Here is a 9,393-nt window from a genome sequence, read left to right as displayed (position 1 = left end):
GAATACTGATATCACCTGCAAGATTTAAGAATAAAATCGCATTAAAATAGTTCCTATTCATTGGATGTGCTGGACAGTGTTTTACAAACTTACAAGGTAGCTATCATTGCCATTCCATTCTGTAGGTTAGAAAACTGAGGATTTAAAAAGTTTAATGTTTTCACGGTTTCATGGCTCTGACTGGTACCTGTCAGAACTTAGTGTTGAATCCAAGGCCATTTGACACTAAAGACTACCATCAACAATGAGTCTACAGTTGTCAAGTCCACGAGCTTCTACCTTATTTCTTTCTTTCTTTCTTTCTTTCTTTCTTTCTTTCTTTCTTTCTTTCTTTTCTTCTTCTTCTTCTTCTTCTTCTTCTTCTTCTTCTTCTTCTTCTTCTTCTTCTTCTTCTTCTTCTTCTTCTTCTTCTCCTTCAAATGCAGTTAAAGACACTAGGCAAAATGGCAGATTTTTTTGACCCTCATTCTGGATTGTACATACCAGTGATGTGAAGTGTGAAGTCTGGGGATATTTGAAACAATGTTTTAAAGTCCCTTCAAGTTTGAGAAGCTCTTCTCTGTGCTATTTGCTGCAGGTATGCAGTCTCTACTGGATACTCTCCGAACTTTTTTTTGTAACCCTAATCCTTTATTTGTGAAATATTTTTAAATGTATTTTCTTATTTTCTCTCCAATTTACAGTTAGACTTGGGCCTGTGTGGGTTCTGCACAATTAGGTTTCACCAACCAAGGATGGAAATTATTTATTTAAAAAATGTACAGACACATGTGTACAGGTCATGACCGTATTCTGTTCTACTTTACAGAAGGGACTGAGGATCTATGGGTTTGGACAACCTTGAGATGTCTGCCCTAGTTTTATTTAGTTGCCATGGTAAACACCAGGACAAAAAACAACTTATGCAAGGAAAGAGTTTACTTGGCTTTTACTTCAAGGGCACAGTCTTATCATCAAAGGAAGTCAGGGCAGAAATTCAAGCAGGAACTTTAAATAGAAACCATGAGGACCTCTGCTTGCTGACTTGTTCAAGCCCTGGCTTTCTTGCTCAAGCTTAGCTGGATTTCATATAAAGTTAGGATCACCTGTGTAGAGAATGTTGCCACCCACAGTGGGCATAGCACTCCTACATCAATGAATAATCAAGACAATCCCACATAGACATATTCACAGGCCAATCTGATCTGGAAAACCCCTTAGTTGAGACTCTTTTCTCATATGATTCAGGATAGGTCAAGTGTGCTGACTAGTCTTATGTCAAGTTGATATATACATGCTAGTTATTTGAAAGGAGGGAAACTTACTTTTAAAAATGTCTCTATAAGACCCAGCTATAGGACTTTTTTACTTAGTTATTGATAGGGAAGGGCTCAGATTATTGTGTATGGGGCTGGTAGTCCTGGGTCCTATAAAAAAGGAGGCCGAGCAAGCCATGGAAAGCAGGCCAGTAAGCATACTTCTGCATCAGCTCCCGCCTCCAGGATCTTGCCCTGTCTGAGTTCCTGACCTGACTCATTCAATGATGAACAGTGGTATAGAAGTATAAGCCAAATAAATTCTCTCCTCCCCAGGTTTCTTTAGTCATGGTGTTTCATTGTAGCAATGGAAACCTTAAGTAAGACATCAAGTTTACAGTTAAAGCGAGTATACAATTAAAGCTAACTAGAACAGGGTTGTAGGAAAAATATCTCTTACAGATACAGAGGTAAGTCTGTACATATATTCTTTATAATAATATTCTTGGTATCTGTTCTTAATTGTTTTTATTCTATTTGTATTTTAATATATAAATGCCACTATTCTAATGAACTATGTATATTATAATACAAATAAAAATTTTAAGATGCCTGTGGAGAATAAGCTTCACTTTACTTTTTAGAAGGGTGAGTTTTAGTAAAACTGCTTGAACTTTATCCATTTATTCAGTAGTGCTTGGGGTCAAACCAGGCCCTTGTGCATATTGAATAAGTACTAGTCCTCTGAGACACATCTCCAGCTGACGATTTGAATTTTTAAATTCTACTTTATCATGTCACAAATATCAGGAGTCAAGCTGAAGTAAGTTCTCAGATAGGGATGAAAAGTCAGGAAATCTCACATAAAAATGCAGGTTTCTGGCTTCTCTTGGAAAAAAATAAATAATTTGTCTAGGATCCAAATTTTTGGTGTATTGGAATGGAATAATCTGGGGAAATGGGTTAGAAATGAGCAGTGATTCCCTGGTATAGGATCCCAGGCTCACCCACCTCTCTGCATTTTCTAGCTGATATCATTTCAGGCTGTTACATTGGATCCATTGCCTCGAGTTTAGGATTCCTAATTTTAAACTTGAATGAAGATCACCTTCATCATGGCTATTGTATGCTACTACATAATTTTTATCCTCTTTTAAAGTTAATCATCTTAGTTTGACACATACAAATTTGCCATTTTTAAGGCTCCAAATGCTCTAACTAAAGAAATTTTACAGAAGTCATCGCCATTATAAACCATGATTATTGCATTCATCAGCTCGGGAGCTTATTTTAATTAGTTAACCCAGGTTATTTTAGTGCCTGACGATAAGAATATGCTTAGAAAAAGAAGGAATTTCACTAACCAAGGACCCTTTCAACCATGGCTGACATTGCCAGTGGTTTCCAGGGAGATTTAAAAGACGTATGTTGTCACTTTCTGAGGAGAAGAAGAATGTGTGGAGATGAAAGCTATAGAACAAATTAGCCGGGTTCTCTCAGGAGCTCAGAGAGCTCATTGATTGTAGGGTAGTAGTGCGGAGAGACAGAAAGCTACTTCATTAGTGCCTCAGAACTTCACAAGGGTAAGACTCACCTTGAAGTGGGTGTTTACCCATGTGTAAGTTGGCTGCCACAAAGCGTGCCAGTTCGTGGCACACCTAGAAATGAGAGACGAGAGGCTTAACTGTAGAGCCCCTTATTGACGGTTATTCATGGAGGACTTTTTTCCTATTCACAATAAATCTTATTAGAAAGTGTAGAGATGGGGAAAAAAAAATCCAAAATGGTATTATAAAGACCATTTTATAAAATATATACAGGCTTTTTCTTTACCTCTAGACCTGAGCAAAAAGAATGCAGGTTCCAGAAAGCGGAACTGAATGTAAGATTTCAGGCCTTCACGGCCGGGATACATTAACATTCCTCAAACCTCAGGGAAGAAAACCCACCTGTGGGTGGGGAAGGCCCAAAGCAGGACCCCTCCCCCCTTGAGGTCTTCCCAGTGTTACAGCCCACTGATGTTCAAAATTTGTAAAGCAACCAATCATGTGTAACCGCGTGAAAATTCCTCCCTTTCCCCACCCCATGCTATAAAAAAGCCTCTCAGCTTGCTGGCCTTTTGTCAAACTCTACTCCTGCGTGGGTGAGCAGTTTGACCGTTGGCTGCCAGCTCTCTTTCCTAATAAACCTCTGCTGATTGCATCCAGGTACTGTGTCTTGTGAATTTGTGGGTGGCCATGACTTCCCGAGACTTGAGTAAAGGTCTCCTGAGTTTGGGGGATCTTCATTATTACTAATGATTAAAATCTCACATAGTGATAAAGCAAGATTAAATTGTCTTGATACAGTTAAATTCTGCAAATATACATTTAGGCTATAGGATTTTATAAAAACGCTGAGCACAAAAGGAAATTCAAATGGACAGAAGTCACAACAGATAATTTAGCACATTATGTAATTCTTCTTGCACGATGCTTACAAACAGAATCAAAAACTGCAAAATAATATTAGCAAAGTTAAGGACAAAAGCAAGAAATACCACAAGAATGGCCTCTGGGCTCCTTATTTATATTTGTCTCTTCTGAAACCTCTTGAGCCAGCCTGCCCTAATCTACATTGCCCTCCTAGAAGAAAGGAAACTCATCGTGGTGTTGAAACTGGTTTCATGAACTCCCTTCAGAAATTAATTGTACTCATAAGGATGGAGTCCAATGAACTGATTCTAAACACCAATCCAATGTGAATGGCACAGTCTATACTCTGGAGACAGAAAGCCCAGTTCCCACTAAAGGATAATATTCTAATCTCACTGGCACTTATATGTGTGTGTGTGGATAGATAGATAGATAGATAGATAGATAGATAGATAGATAGATAGATAGTTGAATGCACTCAAATGTATCATTTAAGATAGCCATGCACCGACACAACTCAGTTTTCTAGGTATCCTTATGGCTTCATTCAAACTAGAAGTTTTTGCCATCCTGAGTTCCTGTCTTCATGTCAGTTTCCCTGCCAGCATTCCCATGCCATAGTTTTTTACTTCATGACTCAGGTCTTGCACGTTCTCCCTGCCTCTTTTTTTTTTTTTTTTTTTTTTAACCATGCTCTTCAGAAATCCAGTCCTCAACCTTCTTCACAGTCTCCTGCCAGAGTCACCAGGATCTTTGTCTAAATTGTTAAATACAAATAAAACTCTGTTTTGCCTGCTCTACAATCACTTCCAACTTATATTAATCATCTCTCCCATGGCTCCATGACCCTTTGCAGCTTCTTTCCATGAAAGACAATTTCAACAAAGAGATGTATCTGTGGATCATTAGCAACCTTCACTCAGGCCAGCTGGGGGAGTGATGGTGTGGTGGTTTGAATGACAATGGCCCCCATAAGCAAGCCCCAATGAAATGCTTTGGTCCTGGTTTCTCTTTACAGAAATAGAACACTAAGACAAAAATTGATACCGGGGAACGGGGTATTGCTGTGATAGGCCTGACCATGCTGCTTGCTGGCAGAGTGGGGACTTTGGATTAGGAAAGTAGCTGAAAACTTTAAGCAGGGCTTAAAGGGCTATACTAACAGGAACATGGAAGAGAGGGTACTGCTGGCAATGTAGATTATGACAGCCCAGCTCAAAAGGTTTGAGAGGAATAAACCTTGTCTAAAAAACATCTGCCCGAGGCTATATTGAAGAGCTTGCATTAACGGTACTGACAGAGATTTCAAAGCAGTCTAGTATTCATGTGCTTTTTAGTGGCCACTCCTATGCAGATCTACCATAAAAAAAGACCAAGCTGAGCAAGGAAAAATCCAAAATGTAGTCTGAGAAGAGAAGGAGCACCAGGAAGTGGATGGACCTAAGTCCAGTGCTCAGGAAGATAAAAAGTTTAAAGAAAAGCCTGGTGTTAAATAGAATAAAGAGAGTGGTGACCTCAGGGTAAGACCCCACCCACCTAAGCATCCAACTTGTGAAAAGAGGTGAAAGAAGAGCTTAAGTAGTGTAGGAAACCAACAAAGAGAGAAAACTGATGCCGACATAATTGAATGAGGAGGGCCGAATTCCAGCCTGTGGAAGTAGATGAACTTGGCAGCTTTAGCCCTGTGCTTCTGGCTTTAGAGTCAAGGCCACAAAAAGTGGTTGTGGAATCTTCCTCTGCAGCTAAGGAAAGCATCTGTGTAAGGGGTGTCCTTAAATGGAGGTACAGAGAAGTCACTGTACGAAGCTGTGAAAGTGAAGTTTGGATTTCATTGGAGACCCCAAGATGTTAGAAATGTCAGTAATAAGGTAATGACTAAGGAAGGCTAACAGGGTGAGGAACCAGCCCATGAGAGAGGAATGTATTGTAAAGCTAAAGGAGTTGGAGATCCGAAGAGTGCTTTGACATCAGACATGGAGATGCAGAGTTTGGAGTTTGCCCAGCTCCTTTTAGGTCTTGCTTTGGTCCAATATTTCCTCACTATGCTTCCTTTCCCCTCTTTTGTTATGGTGTATATTCTGTTCAAAGTACATGACCTGCTTTTAAATTTTGACTTTACAGGGGGTTACAGTTAAAAGAGTGCCTGAGTCTCAGAAGAGACTTTGGACTTCGGACCTTTAAACTGTTTTGAGACTATGATAGACTATGGGGACTTTTGAAATTAGACTAGATGCATTTTGCATTATGATACAGCTATAAGCCTATGGGGGCCAGAGAGTGGGGTGTAGTGGTTTCAATGAGAATGGTGCTTCAACAGTCATAGATTTGAATACTTGCTCATCATGAGTGGCACTATTAAGATATGTAGCCTCACTGGAGGAAGTGTGTAACTGACGATGGACTTCAAAGTTTCCCAAAGCCCATTCCAAACCCAGAGTCTCTTGCCCTGCTGCCCGCCGATCCTGATGGACTGTAGAGCTCTCAGTTTATTCTGCCACCAAACCTCCGTAAACATAAGCAAGTCTGCAGTTAAATGTTTTCTCTTGTGAGAGTTGCCATGGTCGTGTGTCTGTTCATAGCAATAGACCACTGACTGGGAGACGGTTTTAGTCTAGGAAGAAGAAGCTGCACAGTAACTACCACATGACTCAAGTGCCACAGGTTTGAAAACGAACTCATCTGGTCCTGACTGGTAGTTGTGCATGCAGATGCATGCTTGTGTGGAGGTCAGAGGTCAACCTTGGTGCCACCTCCTGAGGAACTTTTTGTTTTTGTTTTGTTTTGTTTTGTTTTTTTTTTTTTTTTTGAGACAGGGTTTCTCTGTGTAGCCCTGACTGTCCCGGAACTCACTCTGTAGACCAGGCTGGCCTCAAACTCAGAAATCCGCCTGCCTCTGCCTCCCAAGCGCTGGGATTAAAGGCGTGCGCCACCACTGCATCCTGCGGAAGGAAGAAATGTGCACATTACACACCAACTCTCCAAACCTTCACCTCTCAGGTGCTGACCTGCTGACAGTCTCTCTAGCTCCTGTTCTCCTGGATCTTTCCTGCCTTTCTGGCTGGCCACACGTTGTTTTCTCCTTGCCCGCCACTCTGCCCAAGTTTCCAGTATATTCTTTACTCGATACCAAACAGAGAAGTGCAGTCTGTCTTCTTATTATGGCTTTTGTCTCATGGGGATAGCCAACTGGGGTTCTTATAAATTAAAATTTTCATCTAACAAATCCTCTCATTTACTATATCATTTTCTCTCAGAAGGGAGAATGGAGAAAGACCACTCGCAATGTCTGTCTGTGGCACCCAAGGACATCCTGGCCTTCCTCCCTTTACTTCTCATTAGTCTGTGAATCTAAAGCTTCCCCAGCTGGAAACAAATTAGTGTAGTGATACACAGTGGGCTGGGCCAGTTGGTGCATGGAAGACAAGCAGATGTTAATGGACAGAGATACAAATGTGAAAACACTCAAGTAGGGGAAGTGAGGTTTTATATTTAATAGACGGAAAGTGTGTGGTTGCTCAGTTAGAGCTGTCACTCAGACAAGTGGGACAACTGGAGACATGATGTTACTCCCATGTTTACTTCACCCAAGACTTGCCTACTGCATCGTCTAGAGACTTACTTAAAGGCTCTAAGCAATAAAGTGGCTTTATTAGTCCAAGCAACCAAAAGTCCATAGTAGGTCTGTTTTTAGATGATGATTCTTCTGCATCAGAAATCCTCTCTGGATATCCTTTGGAATAGTTTTTCTCTATGTTGGAAGATGATCTTTCTAGTAGCCAGGGTATATATATATATTTTCTTTTTTAAATAATTATTTTTATTGTTTTGAAATTAATGTAAGTACATCATTTCCTCCCTCCTATCTCTCCCATGAACTTGTTATTTATGGCCTTTTTTTTTTCTTTAACTGTTGTTCATATATATGCGTGCATTCCTAAACTATATACACAACCTGCCCAGTTTGTATAATGTTATCTGCATGTATATAACTCAGGCTGACTCTCGAGTCTCTAGGATGTGTTCTCTTTGTAGGAAGGCAGGGCACAAACAATAGTTAGAGGAAAGGACAAAGACACTGGTTTCTGGTCTTCAAATTCACAGTTTGAAAATGCATCCATTTCTTTTAGTACCCTCCCTCTGCTCTCCTGCACCTCATCCCTCCTTGTCCTGTTCACCCCTCCCCAAGTTTCCTCTCTCTACCCATATCCCTTCTTGGTGAGATTCAAGCAACTTAAGCCCTCCTTGTTACTTAGCTTCTTAGGGTATGTGGTCTGTAGCATGGTTATCCTGTACTTTCTGACTGATGTTAATTTATTTATAAGTGAGTACATACCGTTATGTACTCACTCAGGATGATCTTTTTTCAGTTCCTTCCATTTTCCTGCAGAGTCATGATGTCCTTGTGTTTAGTAGCTGAGTAGTACTTTGTTGTGCAGATGTACCAGATTTTCTTTATCCATTCTTTAGTTGGGGTTCATCTAGGTTGTTTCCAGTGTCTGGCTATTATGAATAAAGCTGCTATGAACAGAGCAACTGTCCTTGTGGTATGCTGATGCATCCTTTAGGTATATGCCCAGGTGTGCTATAGCAGGATCTTGATGTAGATCTAGTCCCAATTTTCTGAGAAACTACAAAATTGATTTCCAAAGTGGTTGCATGAGTTTGCATCCCATTGCTGAATGGTGGAGTGTTCCTCTTTCTCCACATCCTTGCACCATGAGCTGTCACTTGAGTTTTTGATCTTAGCCATTCTGATGGGTATAAGGAGGAATCTTGGAGTTGTTTTGATTTGCATTTCCCTGATGACTAAGGATGTTGAACGTTTCTTTAAGTGTTTCTCAGCCATTAGTGATTCCTCTGTTGAGAATTCTGTTTAGCTCTGTACCCCATTTTGTAATTGGGTTATTTGGTTTGTTGGTGTCTAATTTCTTGAGTCTGTCATATATTTTGGATATCATCCCTCTGTCAGATATGGGGTCGTTGAGGGTCTTTTCCTGTTCTGTAGGCTGCAGTTTTGTCCTTTTGATGGTGTCCTTTGCCTTATAGAAGCTTTTCAGTTTCATGAGGTCTCATTTATTAATTGTTGATCTTAGTACTTGAGCTGTTGGTGTTCTGTTCAGGGAGCTGCCCCCTGTGCCAATATGGTCAAGGCTTTCCCCCACTTTCTCTTCAATCAGGTTAAGTATATATGATTTTATGTTGATGTCTTTGATCCGCTTCAACTTGAATTTTGTGTAGGGTGATACAGATGTATTCACATTCTTCTACATGCAGACATCCAGTTAGACCAGCAACATTTGTTAAAGATGCTTTCTTTTTTCTATTGTATAATTTGGGCTTCTTTGTCAAAAATCAAGTGTTCATAGGTGTCTAGATTTACTTTTGGGACTTTGATCCAATCCACTGATCAATCTGTCTGTTTTTAATGCCAGTTTTTAATTACTTTTGCCCTGTAGAACAGCTTGAAATCAGGAGTGGTGATACCTCCAGAAGTTTTTTTTTTTTTTTTTTTTTAATTGTACAGGATTGCTTTAGTTCTCTTGCTTTTTATTCATTCATTCATTTGTTTGTTTGTTTGTTTTTCCATATGAAGTTGAATATTGTGCATTCAAGGTCTATAAAGAATTGTGTTGAAATTTTGATGGGATTTGCATGGAATCTGTAGATTGCTTTTGGTAGGATGGCCATTTTTACTATGTTAATCCTATTGATCCATGAGATATCTTCTGATACCTTATGTTTGA

Source organism: Arvicanthis niloticus, chromosome 11, assembly GCF_011762505.2.
Source record: "Arvicanthis niloticus isolate mArvNil1 chromosome 11, mArvNil1.pat.X, whole genome shotgun sequence".
NCBI lineage: Eukaryota > Metazoa > Chordata > Mammalia > Rodentia > Muridae > Arvicanthis > Arvicanthis niloticus.
This window is presented reverse-complemented; position numbering follows the sequence as displayed.